Here is a 20,897-nt window from a genome sequence, read left to right on the forward strand (position 1 = left end):
GACTTTTTAGTGTTGCTGCAGATTCAGGGAGCCATTTTAGCTACCCCTGAAACTTCTGTCTGAGGGCCTGGAGCACAAAATGGTGGCCACTGTGACATCACCAGCATCCACTGGAACCTGCTAGCACCTTCCAGAACATTCCAGAACCCTGTGACAGTTGGAGGCGGTTTAGAATGTTGGGAAGCTAAGAGAGAGAGTTGGCAGTTGGAGCTGGCAGTTGGCACCTGACTGGTGAAGAGTGAGCAGCACAAACTTGAAGGAGGAAGGAGTGAAGCAGCAGGGGTGGAAACTTGTGCCTGGAGTGGGGTCCATAAACCCACCCTTGATACTAGTCCCTACTGATGGAGCCCAGCCTAGAGCCCTGTGTGGGAAGAAGTCAGAAAAACCCTCCTGAGGACCTGGACAGCAGGAACAGGCCTTAGAAACAAGAGAACAGCAAGATCCTGACCTGGAAGCTGGTTTCCCTGAAGTCCGACGTCGAGTAGCCTAAGACCTGGAGCCCGAGGTGGAGAAGCGGCGCTGACTGGAAAAGCAGACGTCGTACCCGGAGCCGCCAGAGGTCGAGAGAGGGCGCCGTCAGAGGTCGTGAGGAATACCAGAGGTCGAGGAGGAAGTCACCCGAGGTCGAGTGAGCGGCGTCATCGGAGGAGTGAAGTCCGCCCTCCGGAGTCGTCGGAGACCGAGGTGAAGGGTAACGGAGGTCGGGAGTGAGGATCGCACTCCGGAGTCGCCGGAACCTGTGAGAATCGTGCCGGAGGTCGGGAGTGGAGGTCGCACTCCGGAGTCGCCGGAAACCTGTGAGGAGCAACGGAGGTCGGGAGTGAGGATCGCACTCCGGAGCCGCCGGAAGTCGACATCGAGGCAAGGCCGGCCGACGTCATCGAAGCCGAGGTCGCCATCGGACCGGAGCCGCCCGAAGTCGACATCGAGTAAGACTGCCCGACGCCATCGAATCGGAGGTCGAGATCGAACCGAGGCCGCTGACATCGAGACCGGATCCGCCTGCCGGCGTCGTCAAAGAACTGACATTGTGCCGAGGCCGCCGACATCGAACCGGAACCGCCTCACGGCATCGATACGACTCCAGCGGCGTCGGAGCATCAGAAAAAGGGCAGTAAGTGGAGTAGAGGGCGCCTAAGGCCCTGTGGAGACCTGAGAGACTGCTCTAAGGGGCTAGGGAGGTGCTGGAACCAACCTGACTGTGCCAGGGGTGAACTGGGACTAAACTAGAGAAGTTGTGTGGAGAGAGAGAGCCAGGTCTCTGGTATTTTCCCCCTTTATCTACCTCAGTTTAGGCCTCAGCCTTGACCAAGCCAGGGAGTAGACACCCCCAAGCCTTCCACATCCCCACAAGCTGTGCCTGGGCCAAATCAGCCCTTAGGAATTCAAAAGTGATCTGAATCCATGAGTGTCACTGTCAGCTTTTAAGTATTTATTAGGGGCACTGTATTTATTGTATTTAACCTATTTATTGTTCCACTGTATTTATTGGTCCACAGTATTTATTGATGCACAATATTTATTGGTTACAGTATTTATTGCCTCAGAATATTTAATTGCCTGTCTGTATTGCACTTTTATTTATGCCTTCAGTATTTATGATCACCCCTATTTATTGAATCATTAAGCCAGTATTTATTTGTCCTGCACTTTCTAAAAAGTTTGTATATTGTGATTGTTATTTATTTTCTCCAATCAGCAACTAAGAGAAAAAGAAGAGAAAGTTATTTTCATAATTTTTACGGTGTAGAGTCGTTTTTGGAACGGATGCACGCATGGTTATTGTTTGGGTATGTTGTATGCTTAGCACGGAGCCTGATTCTTGACCACTCGAGCCAAGCTACCACAGTGTGTCCGGAAGACCACCACCACCCCTTCTAGTGTGGGAGTGGGTTTCCAACACTGGGTAAGTAGCATTTTCTGTTCGAGGCATATGAGCTGTAAATCATATGCTATGCATAGACTATATAGCAGTTATCTCCCAAAGCAGTGGCTAACATGTATCTGTTGCACTGGTCTGAAATAGTTAGACCATGTTGCAGCTTTGCATATGTCATCTATGGGTAGATTTCCCACTTTTGATTCCTTCCATTAACGCTTTAATGACAGGTACTCTAAAATGAGATAGATGTCTATTTTGTAGGTATACAGCTAGATGTAAACATATGGATGTGGATGCTAAATTGGAACGTTGTAGATGTATCAAATAGCATATGTTTGGGACAGAAGCATCAAGCAAGTTGATGTAGTTATAACAGTAAATCACAACCCGCTTCCACTTTGTAGCATAGCAGGCTCTTGTGGTAGGAGGTCTACCTTCTTTGATGATATTCATACAGTCTGGCGGTAGATTAAGATAAAACAAACTAAGACTTCAGGTGCCAGATCGCCAGGTTGAGTTGACTGGGGTCTGGGTGTCTTACGTCTCCATGGCTGTGTGTGAGAAGATTGGGTGTAAGACGTAGTTTCTCATGAGGAACTACCTGGAGTTCCAATAGAGTGAACCATGGTTGACGTGCCCATGTAGGAGCAACTAGGATTAGTGTCCGGGACGCTTGTTTAAGTTTCCGAAACACTAACTGAATCAGTGGGAGAGGCGGAAAAGCCTAAGCAAATATCCCTGACCAGTTCATCCATAGTGCATTGTGTGAGAAAGTGCCATCTTTCTTGCATGGTATGCCCCCACTTTTTGCTGAATGCACTTTGAGTGCCCAGGGCCTATGTTCCTTCCCTAAAAACACAAAACCCAAATTGGCAAACCCTGGCCACATGTCAGCCCCTGGTAAATGGTAACCAGGGCCTTGGACCAGGGAAGGCCTCTAAGGGCTGCAGCACTCATTGTGCCACCCTTAGAGGCCCTGTATACACACACACACAGCCCTTGCAGGCAGGGTGTCTGGGTGCAAGACAAAACAAAGTCGACATGGCACACATCCTGTGTGCCATGCCCATCACCTACACTGCCATGGCTTACATCAGCCACCCCTCTAGCTGGGTGCCCTATGCCAATGGTGTGGGCGCAGAAGCCCTGTGCCCCTACAGTACCCGGGTCCATTCCTGGGCACTGTAAGTGCAGTGCTGCCATTTAAGAGTACATGGTGCTGAGAGCTCGTCAAACACGAACTCCACAGCACCATAATGGCAACACTGAAGACTGAGAAGTTTGGTATCAAACTTCTCAGCACATTAAACCCACACTGATGCCAGTGTGGGATTTAATGTACCAAGCACCCCAGAGGGCATCTTAGAGATGCCCCCTGAAACCTAACCTACAATACACGTCTGGACTGAGGCTGCCTAGGCTGCCACATAGCAGACATGTGGCTGGACCACTGGGTAGGAGAGCCCCCGCTCTCCTGAGCCTGCAACAATGCACATCATGGGCGAGGTGCTAAATCTCCTCCACCAGGATGGGCAGGGGGAAGCATCAAAGGCATGCCGTCTCTGTGAGCTTCCCCAGGCCACTGCAACCCCCCCCCCCACTCTGGCAGGAAGCTTGGCCGGAAACCCCAAATAAGGACAGGGGATGTGCCAGCCTGCCAACCCCACCCGTCAGGTGGGGGAGGCGAGGTGAAGCACATCTCCGGGCTCTCGCCATCTTGAAGATGGGAAGCCCTGCCCAATCAGGACTAGGCTACTGCCCCCCTCCCACAGGAGAGAGGAAGGATAGGGGGTGTACCCACCCCAGGGCAGGGACCCATTTGTCCCTGCACTTCAGCTACCTGTAATGCCCCTAAATCTAGTATTTACGGGCACCCTGAACCTTCCTTCCCCAGATTCCAAAATCCTTAGAAGAGCTAGAAGAAATTAGACCTGCCCTGCAGCTGCTAAGAAGAGGAAGACACCAACTGCTTTGGCCCCAGCCCTACCGGCCTGTCGACCCTCGAACCTGCTCCAACCCGGCATCTCTGGTGGCCAGCAACCTCACAAACCCCGGAGGACCTGGCTACCTTTTGACTCTAAATCCCTGGGACTCATGAGTAGAGGCTTTACTCAATACCTACTTCTAATCCCTGGCAGCAACCCGGAACCGCAAACCCAGCACACACTGCACCAGCGAAGTCTGGCCTGTGCCGGAGTGAACAAAGACCACGAGGACGACCCCACGGCGACTGACCTAGAGTCTGGCACCCAAGGACCTCCCTCGACACTCCTGAAGAAGCCTGCAGCCTCAGAACAAGGTGTCCCCCCCAACCGAGATCAACAGAGGGTAAGATTTCCAGACACCAAAAGGCACCCCTGCACCAGGCGCCCCCTGTGCCCAATCCCGGGGTACCTACCTATCCTCCAACTACCCAACTTACCTCTCGAAGTGGTGGTGGCACCTGAAAAATCCTCGTCCCCGAGCTTGCAGTCTTTCTAAACCGGAGATTTCCCATTGAAATCAATTGAGCGCCCAAAGGCTCAAAAGCACCCTGCACCCAGCCGCCGAGTGGTCCTGGTAGTGCAACCTCTACACCTATCTACTTCCCGAGTAAGTGACCAGGAGCCCAGCTCCCACAGACGCGTGGCCTGCTAGTCAGCAGCCACCAACCAAGGCGCCCCTATCTCTCATAGGATAACATTGGGCCCTTGTGCCGCTGAGGGTGAACCAACTGTACCTACCTGACCCTGGGAGACCCCTGAGTCTCTGCCCAGAACCTTAACTCTGCCAGTCGAGTACTTACCTTTAAACCGATAATTCAATTTTCTCCATAGGGTAACATTGACTGGCTTTTCCTGAAATTTCTTCTAAGTGTGGACTTTTCAAAAATTAAAATATTCACCAAAAATCAGCCGAGTAACGAAAACAAAAATACTTACCTGCTCTTCGGTGAGCTCCCAATGATGGATCTTGGTGCCCAGCACTGACTCTGAAAAATACTTACAACTGTATGTGAGAAAGTGGCTCTGTATATACTGTTCCCTAATAGGTACAGGGTGTACAGAGTCCACAGTCCCCCAGGGGCTGATAGAGGTTAAAGTTAGGTATGACCTTACTCTCTAAAGTGGTAGCTTGGTCGAGCAGTAAGGCAGTACCAGAGGACAGTGTAAAGCATTTGTTGTGCACACTCAGTCAGCAAAAGGTCTCACACACTCAATAACTGAACTCTAGGCCAATGGTTTATATATATATAAAATATATGCTTGTTTTATTTTTAGAACCACAAAGGGAATAAAAATATACTTTCTCAGAATGAGAGGTTGAATATAAATACTTTTGCAATAAGCAATGGATTTTTGTAAACAGTTGGTTGCAATAATGAATATGCTACTTACCAGTATGCATCTGTTCTTGGCATGTAGGGCTGCTGACATTCATATCTGTGCATAGATCGCCGCCTAGTGTTGGGTCCGGATGTTTGCACGTTGTTGTCCTGGAAGAGTCTTCGAAGTATCCTTGGATAGGTGACTCCTCCCCTGGACTACAGTGCGCATGGGCATCCTCTCCATCCTCAGATTGTTTTTCGCCATTGTGGCAGTGATGGAGTAGATACAGAAAGTGATGACCATGCTATACAGTAATTCTGAGAGCTGCAGCTGCGACAGGCGCCGGGGAGGAGGGAGGGCGATATGAATGTCAGCAGCCCTACATGCCAAGAACAGATGCATACTGGTAAGTAGCATATTCAGTTCGAGGCATGTGGGCTGCTGAATTCATATCTGTGCATAGAATACATAGCAGTGCCCTCTATTGGCGGCGGCTACCCGTGCCAGCTGCAGCGGTCTGAAAAAGTGTTTTGAGAACAGCCTGTCCTACAGCTGCCTGCTGTTTTGACTGCACATCTACGCAATAGTGTTTTGTAAATGTGTGTGTAGTGGACCATGTGGCTGCTCTGCATATATCATGCAGGGGAATATTTCCTAGGAAGGCCATGGAAGCCCCCAACTTACGTGTTGAGTGGGCTCGTGGTGGAATAGTTAATGTGCGTTTTGCCTTTTGATAACAGATTTGAATACACTTAACTATCCATCTGGCTATCCCTGCTTTGGAGATGGCGTTACCTTTGTGGTGTGGGGCAAAGGCAACGAACAGTTGTTTTGTCTTCCTGAAGGGTTTAGTCCTGCCGATGTAGTACATGAGGGCCCTCCGTACATCTAGTGTATGTAGTGCCCTTTCTGCAACAGTTTGTGGGTTTTGGAAGAAAACGGGCAGTTCAATAGTCTGATTCATGTGGAACTGCGATATTACCTTGGGCATGAATTTGGGGTTGGTACGTAGTACGACCCTGTTGGCGTGAACCTGTATAAATGGCTCTTGAACGGTTAGTGCCTGGAGTTCACTAACTCTTCTTAGGGAAGTGATCGCTACAAGGAAGGCCACTTTCCAGGTAAGGAATTGAATCTTGCATGAGTGTAGAGGTTCAAAGGGTGGACCCTTCAGGCGTGTGAGGACCAAGTTGAGGTTCCACATTGGAGCCGGTGGGTGACTAGGTGGAATGACCCGTTTGAGTCCTTCCAAGAATGCTTTGATGGCAGGCACTCTGAATAGAGAGAGGTGCTGCCTGGTTTGCAGATAGGCTGATATTGCGGTCAAATGGACACGTATAGAGGTGTACGCCAGATTGCATCGGTATAGGTGTAAGAGGTAACAGATGATGTTTTGGATGGATGCGTCCAGCGGGTTGATGTCATTATTACCGCAGTAAATGACGAACCTTTTCCATTTGGCTGCATAGCAAGCTCTGGTAGTGGGCCTCCTGGCCTCCTTGATGATGTCCATACAGTCAGGTGGCAGGTTGAGATAGCCATACTCTAGGACTTCAGGAGCCAGATCGCCAGGTTCAGCTGTTGCGGATCTGGGTGCTAAACCTCTCCATGGTTCTGCGTCAAATGCGCGGGTTTGATCCGCAGCCTTTGATGCGGCACCACGGAAAGTTCGAGGAAGGTGGTGTACCACGGCTGGCGTGCCCACGTGGGAGCAACTAGGACGAGTGTCAGGGAGTGTTGTCGGAGTTTGCGAGCCACCAGCGGTATCAACGGCGCTGGGGGAAAAGCGTACGCAAATCTGCCGGACCAGTTCATCCATATCGCATTGCCCTGCGACTGCGGATGTGGGAATCTGGCGGCGAAGCTTTGGCATTTTGCGTTTTCGCTTGTCGCGAATAGGTCTATCTCTGGATGACCCCACTGCTGGAAGTACGGTTGGAGTACTGATGGGTGTAACTCCCACTCGTGCATCTGGTGGCTGTGTCTGCTGAGCAGATCCGCCATCTGGTTGTCCTTGCCAGGGAGGTGTTCCGCCATGAGGAACATGTTCCTTTGAATGGCCCACTTCCACATGCTCTGAGCCAGATGAGAGAACTGTGGAGAGTGTGTTCCTCCCCGTTTCTGTATGTAGTACATTGCGGTCATGTTGTCCGTCCGGATCAACACGACCTTGTTGCATAGATGTACTTTGAATGCCTTCATGGCTAGGAAGATTGCCATCAGTTCCAGAAGGTTGATGTGCATCTTCTTTTATTGTGTTGTCCATAGTCCCTGCACTGTGTAATGGAGTACATGAGCTCCCCATCCCTGGAGAGACGCGTCCGCCGTCAGTATTATCTGTGGGACAGGCTCTTGGAACGGCCGGCCCTTGCAAAGGTTTTGTGGATTCCACCAATGCAGAGAGTTGTATGCCCGACCGCTCACCAACACTAGGTCTTTTAACTGTCCTTGAGCCTGATTCCACTGACGTGCTAAGCACTCCTGAAGCGGGCGCATATGTAGTCTCGCGTGTGGGACTATGAAAATGCAGGAGGCCATCATGCCTATCAACTGCATGAACACTCGCGCGGGAAGGGAGTGTTGTGGTTTGAACTTGGAAATCAGCATTTGCATGCTGTTGATTCTCACTAAATTTGGCTGAGCTGTGGCCGCCAGAGTGTCTATAGTCGCACCCAGGTACTGTTGTACGTGTGCGGGCTGGAGATGGGATTTTGGGTAATTTAGTGAGAAACCCAGACTGTGAAGGAGGTGAATGGTGCGGGACATGTGGCTGGCACATTGCTGGGCTGACTTCGCTTGAACGAGCCAGTCGTCCAGGTAAGGGTAGACGTGTATGTGCTGCCTCCGTAGATGTGCCGCCACAGTAGCTAGGCACTTTGTGAACACCCTGGGTGCTGTTGTCACGCCGAAGGGGAGGACTTTGATTTGGTAGTGCTGCCCTTGAACAGTGAACCTGAGGTATTTCTTGTGTGAGGGGTGAATGGGTATGTGGAAATACGCATCTTTGAGGTCCAGTGTGGCCAGGAAGTCTCCCTGCTTGAGCAGCGGGAGGACTTGCTGTAAAGTGAGCATGTGAAAATGCTCGGAAAGAATGTACTGGTTCAGGGGTCTCAGGTCTAATATAGGTCTGAGTGACCCGTCCTTTTTCGGTATTAAAAAGTACAGGGAGTACACCCCCGTACCTTGCTCGTGGACGGGTACGACCTCTATTGCGCCTTTTAGTAGCATACTTTGCACCTCCTGCTGTAAGAGCGTTAAGTGCTCTGAGGACATCGGACGGTTTTTTGGAGGTATTGTGGGTGGAGTTGAGGTTAATTCTAGGCAGTAACCGTATTTGACAATATCTTTGACCCACCTGTCCGTGGTGATGGAGTTCCACGTGGACAGGAACCTTTGTAGCCTTCCCCCGACAGGTGTTATGTGGTCGGGAGGAAGGGAGAGGGCGTCACTGCTTGTTCTTGGGGGAGGACCTGGTGTTGCCGTAGCCGCGTCCTCTGCCCTTTGTGCTGGAGCCACGATATCCACCCCGGGTGTTTTTATCGTAGGTGTTTTGCGTGTTGCCCTTGTTGTATGTTTGCTGTGACCCCTGTCCTCTACCTGCTCCTCTATTTCCGGGGCGACGAAAGGAGCCGCTCCGAAAGGACTGCGTTTGTAGGGCCCCCATGGACTTTGCAGTGTGTGTCTCCTTTTTTATTTTCTCTAGGGTGGTGTCAACCTCCGGCCCGAATAAGTAGTCTGGGTTGACAGGTTGGTTGAGGATGTTATTTTGTACCTCCGGTTTGAATCCGGAGATTCGCAACCAGGCGTGTCGTCGCAACATGACGCTAGTGTTTATGGCTCTGGCAGCTGTATCTGCGGCATCCAGTGCACACTTAATGGATGCATTTGTGAGCAGTTGTCCCTCCCTGATGAGGATCTCTGCACCTTCTTTGAATTGGTCAGGGAGATGTTGGAGTAGTTGCTCTAATGTGTCGTAGTGAGCTTGATCGTAGCGAGCGAGGAGCGCTTGAGTATTGGCAATGCGCCATATGTTAGCTGCCTGGGCGGCAACCCGTTTGCCAGAGGTCTCCAGCACCTTGGACTCTTTGTCCGGGGGAGGAGCGTCACCTGTTTGCGAGTGTGCCCTCTTGCGAGCATTCGCAACGACAATGGAATCCAGAGGTAACTGGCCTCTAATGTAAGTAGGGTCCCCAGGCGCTGATCTGTATTTCTTGTCGATCCTGGGGTTTATCACTCTTGCCCTGGTGGGTTCCTTGAAGATGTCCTTTGCTGGTTTGAGGACCCCCTTTAACATGGGCAGAGTCTTTATATTCCTTTCTGAGAATGCGAAAGTATCCATGAGAAAGTCGTCCTCGATGGTGTCAGAGTGAAGTTGCACCCCATGATTGGCCGCAGCACGTTCAATTAGAGCGTTGAACGCGGCAGTGTCCTCTGTGGGAGATGTTTTTGCTCCATAGAGTTGCGGGTCCTGTGCATCCATAGGTGCACCTGGGTCTACAGGGTCATCCAAAGCTTGATCAGGCTCCTGTTGGCCTTCAGGGTCCATCTCTCCGGGGTAGGAGACTTGGTCACACATGTAGTCCTCCAAAGCCTCCGTGTCGGAGTGTGTGGGAGAGAAGGATTGTGGATCCTGGTAGGGTGAATGGAAAGGTCCGTAAAGAACTGGTTCCGAAGCCACTGGCAGCTTTCTCTTAAGTGGGATCCGGAAGGAGTCCAAAGCTGGCTCAGAAGTTATTCTCCTTTTGTGGATAATCATCCTGCCGGTGTCGGTGAGATGCGATGGAGACGTCTCCGCAGAGCGTTCGGCAGGCGCGATCGTGGTGTGGGTGACCCGTGTCCTGATTTGTAACAGTTTCGGGGCCGTGGATGGTGGCAGGCCAAAAGTAATGTTGGCTGGTGCCGAAGAGGCTGTTGGAGTTTTTATCGGCTCGGAGCCCGACGTGTCCTGGAGGACCGTTTTGTTTTTGGTGCGTTGCGCAGCAACGGGTCGCACCTGGAGTGCCCTCGATTTCTTTGCGCTGACCGGTTCTGTAGAGGCGGGCGTGGACTTCTTCGGCGCCAGTGAGTCATCGAGTCGAGGGACGGGAATGTCCGTCTACGTCTTAAATGAGTGTGGCTTTGGTGGTGCCGTCGAAGCGGTGGGAGACGCAGCAGGCAGTTTGACCTTTGGGGTCGGAGCCGATTGCGTCGGTGCCGGGAGCCGAGTAGGTTTGGTGGCACCGAAGGTCTTTTTCCGTATGTCGACTCAGACGTCGGCCGCTTCAAGCTTGGCACCGAAGTCTCGTTCGTTGCGCTCGGTGCCGACGGGTTTTGCTGGCGTCGAAGGTGTGGAGGGCCTCGATCCGACCAGCGCCACTTTCGGTTTCGATTGAACCAATACAGCTTTTGGTTTCGGTTTCGAAGAAGGGAAACCAGCCGGTTTGGGCATTAATGGCTGCCGCTGAATGTCCGAGGCCGGGCCCGAAGAACTGCGGGATAGGTCTTGGGTAAGGCCCGAAGGCGATCCCTCGACCGGAGCCATAGATTGTTGCACTGGGATTTCCTCAGTCTGTACGGGTAGGCCTTGCTCGTCACCGGAGCTACTCTCTTCGGCCCCTAAGGCCTCATTGTAGTCTCCTACCTCGGTGTTGTCTTAATCTCTGCGAAAGAGTGTTTCGTCGACGTCTTCCGATCCGGAGTCATGTTCGGAAGCGGGACTGGAGGGTAGGTTCTCCACTTCTTCGACATCTTCGGTCTCGGCGCTGAAGATGTCGGCCCGGGCCGGTGCCGGTGCCGCTTGCTGCGCCTCGAGTCTCGCCGCTCGTCGATTTCGGAGAGTCTTCTTGGATCGAAATCGGGCACAGGCCATACATGTAGATTCGTCGTGATCCGGTGAAAGGCATTTGTTGCACACCGGATGGACGTAGATGTGGGGATATTTCGCATTGCATACAGGACACCGCTTGAATGGTGTCCTCGATTCCATCGTCGATGTCGGGTCGATGGTCGGGTAAGATGCGAAAAAGTTGGTTCTGGAAGTTAGTAAACTAACAAAGATACTATCGATACCGATCGGGAACAGTACCGACGCGAACTAAAGGCCTTTTGGCCTGGAAAAAGTTTTTCCTAACTTGAGTCAAGATAAGCACATCCGAACCCAATGGCGGAAAAAAACAATCTGAGGATGGAGAGGATGCCCATGCGCACTGTAGTCCAGGGGAGGAGTCACCTATCCCAGGATACTTCGAAGACTCTTCCAGGACAACAACGTGCAAACATCCGGACCCAACACTAGGCGGCGATCTATGCACAGATATGAATTCAGCAGCCCACATGCCTCGAACTAAGGGTCTCCTAGATCGTCTGGGACTGGAGACAAGGTTGGAGAACGATGAGGCAGGGGTGGAGAGGGTGGAGGTGGGGAGGGTGGAGGAGGTAGGGAAGGCACTCTGAAAGGGGAGGTAGCAGTGTCCTTCCTCTTTGGAGGTGGAGCTGGTTTGTCCAAGTGTCTTTTTTGAAGACAGTGTCAAATGTCCAGTTTTTGGATCCTTGGTAAGTGTCTTTTGCAGAGGATCCGGTGTGAAAAGTTCTTGCGACACTGGTTGTTCGGTCGGCGCCGAAGTTTTCGGGGCCGACGGCTTTTTAGGTTTGTCTAAACCGTGCTTCTTTGGGACCTCCGATTTTTTGGTCGGTGCCGAAGAAGGTTTCGGCACGGGAGTGTCGGTGCCGAGGGCCTTGTGATGTTTGGTCGGCACCGGAAGGGTAGGTTTCGACACCGAAGGCTTTGGTGCTGGGTTCGGTGTGGAGGCCGATCTTTTCTTCGGTGCCGAAGGGTGTTTTTCGGTACCGCTGGTAGGCTGGCTCGAGCCCGAGCTGCCGTAAGGCTTAATAGGCTTCTTTATTGGGCCCGTAGGTGGGGTGTGAGAAGCAGTATCCTTGGTCTTGCCTAGGCCCGAAGGCGAAGGTGTGACCGAAGCCTTTTTGGGTGTGGGAGGGGGTATTGTACTCACGACCCTCTGCGCCGGGGTGATGTCCTCCACATCTAAGTCGACGGCCTCGGAAGCACTGACGAGGTAGTCGTCCTCTTCTTCGATGTTCTGCTGTCCGGGAGCTTCGACGTCGTCCCCGAAGATGTCGACTGGAGCGGAGGTCGAGGAGTGCACCATGTTGCGTCTGTGTGAGAAAGTTTCCTCTTTCTTGCATGGTATGCCCCCACTTTTTGCTAAATTGCTGAATGTACTTTGACTGAGTGTACCCTGGACTCCTGCCAATCAGGTGCCTAAGGCCTATGTTCCTTCCTTAAAAAACACAAACTCCAAATTGGCAAACCCTGGCCACATGTCAGCCCCTAGTAAATGCAGGCTGAGTGTCTGGGTGCAGGACAAAATGAAGAGTCGACATGGCACACATCTCTGTGTGCCATGCCCAACACCCACACTGCCAAGGCATATGTCAGTCACCCCTCTGGCTGGGTGCCTTATGCCCATGGTGTGGGCACAGGAGCAGGACCTGGGTACACTACAGTACCCAGGTCCATTCCTGAGCCCTGTAAGTGCAGTGCTGCCATTTAAGAGTACATGGTGCTGCGAGCTCGTCAAACACGAGCTCCACAACACCATAATGGCAACACTAAAGACTGGGAAGTTTGGTATCAAACTTCTCAGCACATTAAACCCACACTGATGCCAGTGTGGGATTTAATGTACCAAGCACCCCAGAGGGCATCTTAGAGATGCCCTCCTACAGCTAACCTTCAATCCACGTCTGCTCTGAGGCTGCCACACAGCTGACACGTTGCTGGACCCCTGGGTGGGAGAGCCCCTGCTCTCCCGGGCCTGCAACAATGCACATCCTGGGTGAGGTGATAGATCTCCTCCCCCAGGATGAGCAAAGGGAATCTTGAAAGGCCTGCCGCCTCTAGGAGTTTCCCCAGGCCACTGCAACCCCCCACTCTGGCGGGAAGCTTGGCCGGAAACCCCATACAAGGACAGGGGATGTGCCAGCCTGCCCACCCCACCCCTCAGGTGGGGGAGGCGAGGTGAAGCACATCTCCGGGCTCTCGCCATCTTGAAGATGGGAGGCCCTACTCTATCAGGATTAGGCTACTGCCCCCCTCCCACAGGAGAGGGGCAGGATAGGGGGTGTATCCACCCCAGGACAAGGACCCATTGGTCCTTGGCCTTCACCTACCTGTAACGCCCCTAAATCTAGTATTTAGGGGCACCCTGAACCTTCCTTCCCCAGATTCCGAAACTACAAGAAGAGCGAGAAGAAAAGAAGACCTGCCCTGCAGCTGCAAAGGAGAGGGAGACACCAACTGCTTTGGCCCCAGCCCTACCGGCCTGTCGACCACGGACTTGCTCCTGCTCCAAACCCGGCATCTCTTGTGGCCTGCAACCTCAGAAACCCCGGAGGACCTGGCTACCTTTGAACTCTGATCCCCTGGGACTCCCATGAGTAGAGGCTCTACTCAGAACCGACCTTTCACCCCTGGCAGCAGCCCGGAACCGCGATCCCAGCCCACTCTGCACCCGCCAAGCCTGGCCGGTGCCGGAGTGAACTAAACCCACGAGGACGACCCCACGGCGACTGTGACCCAGAGTCCGGCACCCAAGGACCCCCCTCGACTATCCTGAAGAAGCTTGCAGCCTCGGAACAGAGTGCCAGCCCAACCGCGATCAAGAAGAGGGTAAGATTTCCGACGTCAAAAGGCACCCCTGCACCAGGCGCCCCACGGCCCTCAGTGCCCAATCCCGGGGTACCTACCTATCCTCCAAACTACCCAACTTACCTCTGGAAGTGGTGGTGGCACCTGAAGAGTCCTCGTCCCAGAGCCTGCAGTCTTTTTCCAAACCGGAGATTTCCCATAGAAACCAATTGAGCGCCCGACGGCTCAAAAGCACCCTGAAGCCAGTCGCCCGAGTGGCCCTGGCAGTGAAAACTCTATTCTAACCTACATCCCCACTTGCCCTGAGTAAGTGACCAGGAGCCCAGCTCGGTGCCGAGTACTGACTACTTACAACTGTACTTACCAGTAACTCAATTTTCTTCCATAGGAAACCATTGACTGTTTTTCTGTGATATTTCTTCTAAGTGTCAATTTCTGCAATCTTTAAAAATCGTATAATATCTGAAAACATAATTACTTACCTACCCGTTTTGGATAAAGGTCCCAGTACTGAGTCTAGGTACCCAGTACTGGATTACAAAAGTAACGAGAACCTACTGTACCTGCAACTTGAATTTTCTTCCATAGGGAATCATTGACTGTTTTCTCTGAAATATTTTCTAAGTGTCAACTTTTGAAATAGGTAAATATTGTTTAAAAATCATCACAGTAATTAAGTCGACTTTCATCACTTAATTCTAAGAACTGACCCAGGATTGAATCTAGGATCCAGTCCTGGAATTCCAAAAGTAATCCTAAAAGAAATCTGTTGCAAATAACTTAAAATTTCCATTGAGCTCAATACATTGTTGTGTTTAAAATAGTGTTGCCTATTGCAACCACTTGTAACTGTTTACAAAACTCAATTGCATATTGCAAAACTATTTATATAAAGCATCTCATTCTGAGAAAGTATATTTTAATGCCAAGTGTTGGTTCTAAAATAAAACAAGCATATATTTTTTTATATATAAACCATTGGCCTAGAGTTCAGTTATTGAGTGAGTGAGAAGATTTGCTGGCTGAGCATGTACAACAAATGCTTTACACTGTCCTCTGAAACTGCCTTACTGCTCGACCAGGCTACCACTTTAGAGAGTAAGGTTATATCTAACTTTAGCCTCTGCAAGACCCCTGGGGACTGTGGACTCTGTACACCCTGCACCTATTTGGGAACAGTATATACAGAGCCACTTTCTCACAATGCCCCCACATTTGAAAGTACGGGTGAAGAACTTGAGGATGGAGTTCCCACTCGTGGATCTGTTGTGTTTGTCTGCTGAGCAGATCGGCCATAGTGTTTTGGACTCCTGGGACATGTTGGGCTAGGAGAAAGATTTTTTTGGGGTATGGCCCATCTCCATATGCTCTGTGCAAGTTGAGAGCTGCAGAGTGTGTCCCGCCTGGTTTCTGGATGCAATACATGGCTGTCATTTTGTTGGTGCGGACTAAGACAGTCTTGCCTGATCTAGGTTTTTGAAATACTATTAAGGCTAGGAATATGGCTAGTAACTCCAAATGGTTGATGTGGAGTAACTTTTGTTGAGGTGTCCACCTACCCTGCATGGTGTGTTGTAGTAGGTGAGCTCCCCAGCCGGAGAGCGATGTGTCTGCTGTCAATACTATCTGAGGAACCGGGTCCAGGAACGGTTACCCTTTGGAAAGGTTTGTGGTGGTCCACCACTGCAGAGAGTGATGGGCACGACCGTCTACCAACACCAGATCTGTCAGTTGACCCTGGGCCTGGTTCCATTGGCATGCGAAGCACTCTTGGAGAGGACGCATCCGGAGTCTTGCGTGGGGTACTATGATTATGCAAGAAGCAATCATTCCTATTAGTTGCATGAACACTCGAGCTGGAAGAGTTCTGGCCGAAATTTGGCACGGCGAGCCTGAATGCTTGCAATCCTGGCGGGACTGGGGTAGGCTAGCACTTTCGCGGTGTCTATGGTGGCACCGAGGTATGGCTTTACGTGGGATGGCTGCAGGTGGGACTTCATGTGATTTATTGTGAAGCCCAGGTCATGAAGTAATTGAATAGTGGCTTGGTTGTGTTGTACACATTGGTTGTATGAGCTGGCTTTTATGAGCCAGTCGTTTAGGTATGGGAAGACATGAATGTGTTGTCGTCGCAGGTGTGCCGCCACTACCGCTAGGCACTTGGTAAACACCTGTGGTGCTGTGGTGACTCCGAAGGGGAGCACTTTGAATTGATAGTGTTGGCCGTCCACCACAAATCTGAGAAACCTCCTGTGAGGGTTGTGAACAGGAATATGGAAGTAGGCGTCTTTGAGGTCTAAAGTGGCCAGGAAGTCGTTCTGGGAGAGCAGTGGAAGTACCTGCTGGAGTGTGACCATGTGGAAATGGTCTGAGTGTATATATTGATTTAGGGGTCTGAGGTCTAGGATGGGCCTTCGTGTCGTCCCTTTTTAGTATGAGAAAATATAGGGAGTAAACTCCCATATTTTGTTGGTTGGTAGGTACTGGTTCTATCGCACCCTTTTGTAGGAGGGAGATTACCCTGCTTTAGTAATGTTAAATGTTCCCCTGACATGGGGCGTTGTTTGGGTGAAATGTTCGAGGGAGGGGAGGAGAGGTTAGTTCGAGGCAGTATCCTGACCGAATTATTTGAATGCCCATTTGTCTGAGGTGATAGTAGTCCAGACAGGAAGGACATTTTGGAGTCTGCCCCCGACCGGAGTGGAATGGCCTGGGGGGAGTGGAGGGAAGTCATTGGGTAGGGGTGGAGGCAGAGCGTGAGGTATTTGTCTTGCCTCTGCCTTTGTTATTGTTGCCCCTGTAACTGCCTCTTTGGTAACCCCTTGTAAAAGTGGATTGGGTAGGGGTTTTATAGGAAGTGGAAGCGGTGTCAGAGGAGTAGCCTCTGGATGTGCTTCGAAAGGAAGAGCGGCGAAAAGGTCATCTGGGAGGGTGCGATTGTAAGGCTCCCATAGATTTCGCTGTGTCAGTGTCCTTCATTTTTTCCAGGGCCTCATCTACTTTTGGGCCGAACAGATGTTCCTGGTCAAAAGGGTGGTTGAGGACGTAAGCTTGCACCTCTGGTTTGAAACCTGAAATCCTACGCCAGGAATGTCGGCAGAGGAGGATGCTGGTGTTAATTGCCCTGGAGGCGGTGTCAGCTGCATCTAGGGCACAGCGGATGGAGGTATTGGTGATGGTTTTGCCCTCCTGAATTAACTCATTGTCTCTATTTTTATATTTGTCAGGGAGGTGTTGCATTATGGCTTCTAGTTAGTCATAATGTGCCCTGTCATATCTTGCAAGAAGCGCTTGTGTATTTGCAATGCGCCATATGTTGGCAGCTTGGGATGCAGTGCGCTTTCCAGATGCATCCAAGAGTTTTGACTCTGTTAGGTGGTGGTGGTGCCTCGCCTGATGCTTGGGAGTTTGCTCCCTTTCGTGCCGTAGACACTACTAGGGAATCTAGTGGTGCTGGCCCTCTGATGTAGGGAGGATCTGTAGGGGCGCCTTTGTATTTGTCTATGCGAGGGTTAATGACCCTGGCTCTGACTGGGTCTTTAAACCTCCGGCGCGTGTTTGATAACTCCTTTGAGCATGGGCAGTATGGAGGTGGTCCTATGTGTGGTGTCGAAAGTATCAAGGAGGAAGTCCTCCTCCACGGGGTCGATATGATGATCCACACCGTGGTAGTGTGCAGCCCTTTGGAGTAGGTGGTTGAACCCCAATGAGTCTTCTGGTGGGGATGGTCTCGAAGTGTAGAGATCATTCTGCGGACGTTAGGAATGTCAGGAATATTATAGTCGTCCCATTGGTCTGGGGAGCCTGGAGGAGTGGCGTCGTCATAGACATCATCATTGTCATCATCCGGAGAGGGTGGGGGGAATTATGACGTGGGGGGAGGGGGAGGGGGAAGTGGAGGGGGTGGAGGAGGTGGCGAAGGTATTCACAAAGGGGAGGTAGCAAAGTCTTTCCTCTTTGGAGGTGGAGCTGGGGCAGGCTTGTCCAGCTGTCTCTTATTGATGCTGAGCATCAAATGTCTGGTTTTAAGATCCTTGACCAGTGTTTTTTGCAATGGATCAGGTGTAAAAAGTTCTTCAGAGAGAAGGCATCGGGCCGTTGTTTTTTTTGTTTTGGAGTCTGCACGAGTCCGCTGTTTCGAACTATGCGGCTTGGAAAGGGCTGGTTGGTTACTCGGTTCCTAGATGGTTTTCGGCTTCGAGATATGGGTGTCGGTGGCCTTGTGTTTCTTGGTCGGTTCCGGGGACGGTGTCGGTACCGAGGAGCTGGTACTGGTTTTCGGTGCCGAGTGTTTCGGTATGGAGCTCTGTGCTGAGGAGGAAGCCATTTTCTGTGCGGAGGAGTGTTTCTCGGCACCGACGGTGGGCTGGCTCGAACTCGAGCCGCCGGAAGGCTTAATGAGCTTCTTTACCGGTCCCGAAGGTGCGGTGTGGGAAGCAGTATTCTTGGTCGTGCCTAGGCTCGGAAGCGAAGGGGTGACAGAACCCTTTGTCGATGCCATCGAGGGTTGAGGGGGGGAGAGGGGGGTCGTCGACTGGAATCAAAAGGTCTTGATCGATGAGCCGCGGTCGAAACAATACTGCGAAAAGGGGTGAGGATTGCGCGTCGGTTAGAGAACTGGAAACTGTTCGGAACCAGAGCGCGAAGATCACATCCGAGCCCGATGGCAGGAAAAAACAATCTGAGGATGGAGCCGAAGCCAATGCGCAATACGATCCAAAGGAGGAGTCACCGACCTCGTGACTTCCAAAGACTTTCTAAGAGAAAAACTGCAACATCCGGGTCTAACACCAGATGGTGATCTATGCACAGTGTGTGATCTGCAGATCATATGCCTCGAAAACCCCTTTTAGCATCGGCAAGATGGAAGTGGTCTTGTGTGCGGTATCAAAGGTATAGAGGAGGAAGTCCTCCACGGGGTCTGTATGGAGATCAACTCCGTGGTAGTGTGCAGCCCTATGTAGTAGTTGGTTAAACCCCATTGTATCTTCAAGGGGGGGGGGGGGGGGGGGGGGGGGACACACGTTAGGGACGTCTGGAATGTTGCAGTCGTCCCATGGGTCTGGGGAGCCTGTAGGAGTGGGGTCCCCAGTGGGTTGGTCATGGGGCCCGTCCCCTGTGTCATCGTGTCATCGTAGACATCATCCTCATCCGGAGAGGGTGTGGGGGAATGATGAGGTGGCGGAGGAGAGGGAGGAGGTGGAGAAGGGGGCAAAGGTATTCTCAAAGGGGAGGCAGCAAAGTGTCTTCTCTTTGGAGGTGGAGTTGGGGAAGGCTTGTCCAGAGGTCTCTGATGCGGAGCATCAAATGTCCAGTTTTAGGGTCCTTGACCAGTGTTTTTCGTAGTGGATTGGGCCATAATAGTTCCCCCGTGAATGGCCGATCCGTCGGCACCGAAGGTGTCGGAACCGTAGGTTTTTTTAGCCTTCTAGTCTTTTGAACTGTGTGGCTTAGACAAGTCCGGTTGTTTCCTCGGCTCCGAGATGACTTTCGGCTTAGAGGTGTGGGTGTCGAGGGCTTTAGATTTTTTGCTCGGCTCAGAGGACGGTGCCGAGGAGCCAGTGCCCGTCTTTGGCGCCGAGTGCTTCGGTGTGGAGCTCGGCACGGAGGAGGAAGAGGCGGCCATTTTCTTTATTGGCGCCGGTGCGGAGGAGTGTCTCGGCACCGACGGCGGGCTGGCTCGAGCCGCAAAAAGGCTTGGTGGGCTTCTTAACCGGGCCCGAAAGCGAGGTATGGGAAGCAGTGTCTTATCGTGCCTAGGTCCGAGGGTGAAGGCGTGACCGAAGCCTTTTTCGGTGTCGGCGAGGGTGGGGGACGAGGTCAGTACTCACTCCCACTCTGTGCCGGAGTGATGTCCTCGACATCTGAGTCGTCGGCTTCGGAGGTGCTGACGAGGCCCTCTTCGGTGTGCTGCTGTTCTGGGACAAAGATGCCTTCTTCGAAGATGTCGTCGGGGATTGCTGTCGACTAGTGTGCCATGGTTCTCCTCGCCCTTCGGTCTCAAATGGTCTTCGACCAGAAGGATTTGCAAGCCGGACAGTCGAGCCTCATGTTCAGGGGAGAAGCAGAGGTTGCACACCTAATGGAGATCGGTGTGCGGAAACTTGGACCCACATCGAGAACACTTTTTAAATGAAGTCCTTTCCATCAGCCAGGACCGGAGCTCAGGTAGGCCCAAACGCCCTAGTCGACGACCGGAATGTGAAGATTTCAACCGATGAGTCGCGTAGAGTGTGGAGATCGCGAACAAAACAATACCACGCAACAGTTGGGAGTGTGTTCCCCCTCTTTTTGTATGCAATACATGTGAGAAAGTGCCATCTTTCTTGCATGCTATGCCCCCACTTTTTGCTGAATGTTCTTTGACTGAGTGTGCCCTGGACTCCTGCCAATCAGGTGCCCAGGGCCTATGTTCCTTCCATAAAATCCTCAAACCCAAAATTGGCAAACCCTGGCCACATGTCAGCCCCTGGTAAATGGTACCCTAAGTACCCAGGGCCTTGTGACCAGGGAAGGCTTCTAAGGGCTACAGCACTCATTGTGCCACCCTTAGAGACCCTGTACCCTAACACACACACACACACTGCCCTTGCAGGCTGATTGTCTGGGTACAAGACAAAACAAAGTCGACATGGCACACATCCCTGTGTGCCATTCCCACCACCTACACTGCCCTGGCATACATCAGCTACCCCTCTAGCTGGGTGCCCTATGCCAGTGGTGTGGGCACAGGAGCATGAGCCCTGTGCCCCTACAGTACCCAGGTCCATTCCTGGGCCCTGTAAGTGCAGTGCTGAGAGCTCGTCAAACACGAACTCCACAGCACCATAATGGCAACAATGAAGACGGAGAAGTTTGGTATCAAACCTCAGCACATTAAACCCACACTGATGCCAGTGTGGGATTTAATGTACAAAGCACCACAGAGGGCATCTTAGAGATGCCCCATGAAACCTAACCTACAATCCACGTCTGGTCGGCTGCCACATAGCAGACATGTTGCTGGATCCCTGGGTAGGAGAGCCCCTGCTCTTCTGGGCCTGCAACAATGCACATCCTG

At 51.9% G+C, this 20,897-nt stretch overlaps 1 protein-coding gene across 13 annotated transcripts in view; it reads right to left on the bottom strand.

Moving 5' to 3' along the window:
• LOC146786091 (eukaryotic translation initiation factor 4 gamma 1-like) overlaps positions 1 to 20,897 on the bottom strand; it is a 1,219,153-nt gene that overhangs the window by 380,841 nt on the left and 817,415 nt on the right. The window lies entirely within an intron of this gene.

Source organism: Triturus cristatus, chromosome 11, assembly GCF_964204655.1.
Source record: "Triturus cristatus chromosome 11, aTriCri1.1, whole genome shotgun sequence".
In the NCBI taxonomy this organism is placed as follows: domain Eukaryota; kingdom Metazoa; phylum Chordata; class Amphibia; order Caudata; family Salamandridae; genus Triturus; species Triturus cristatus.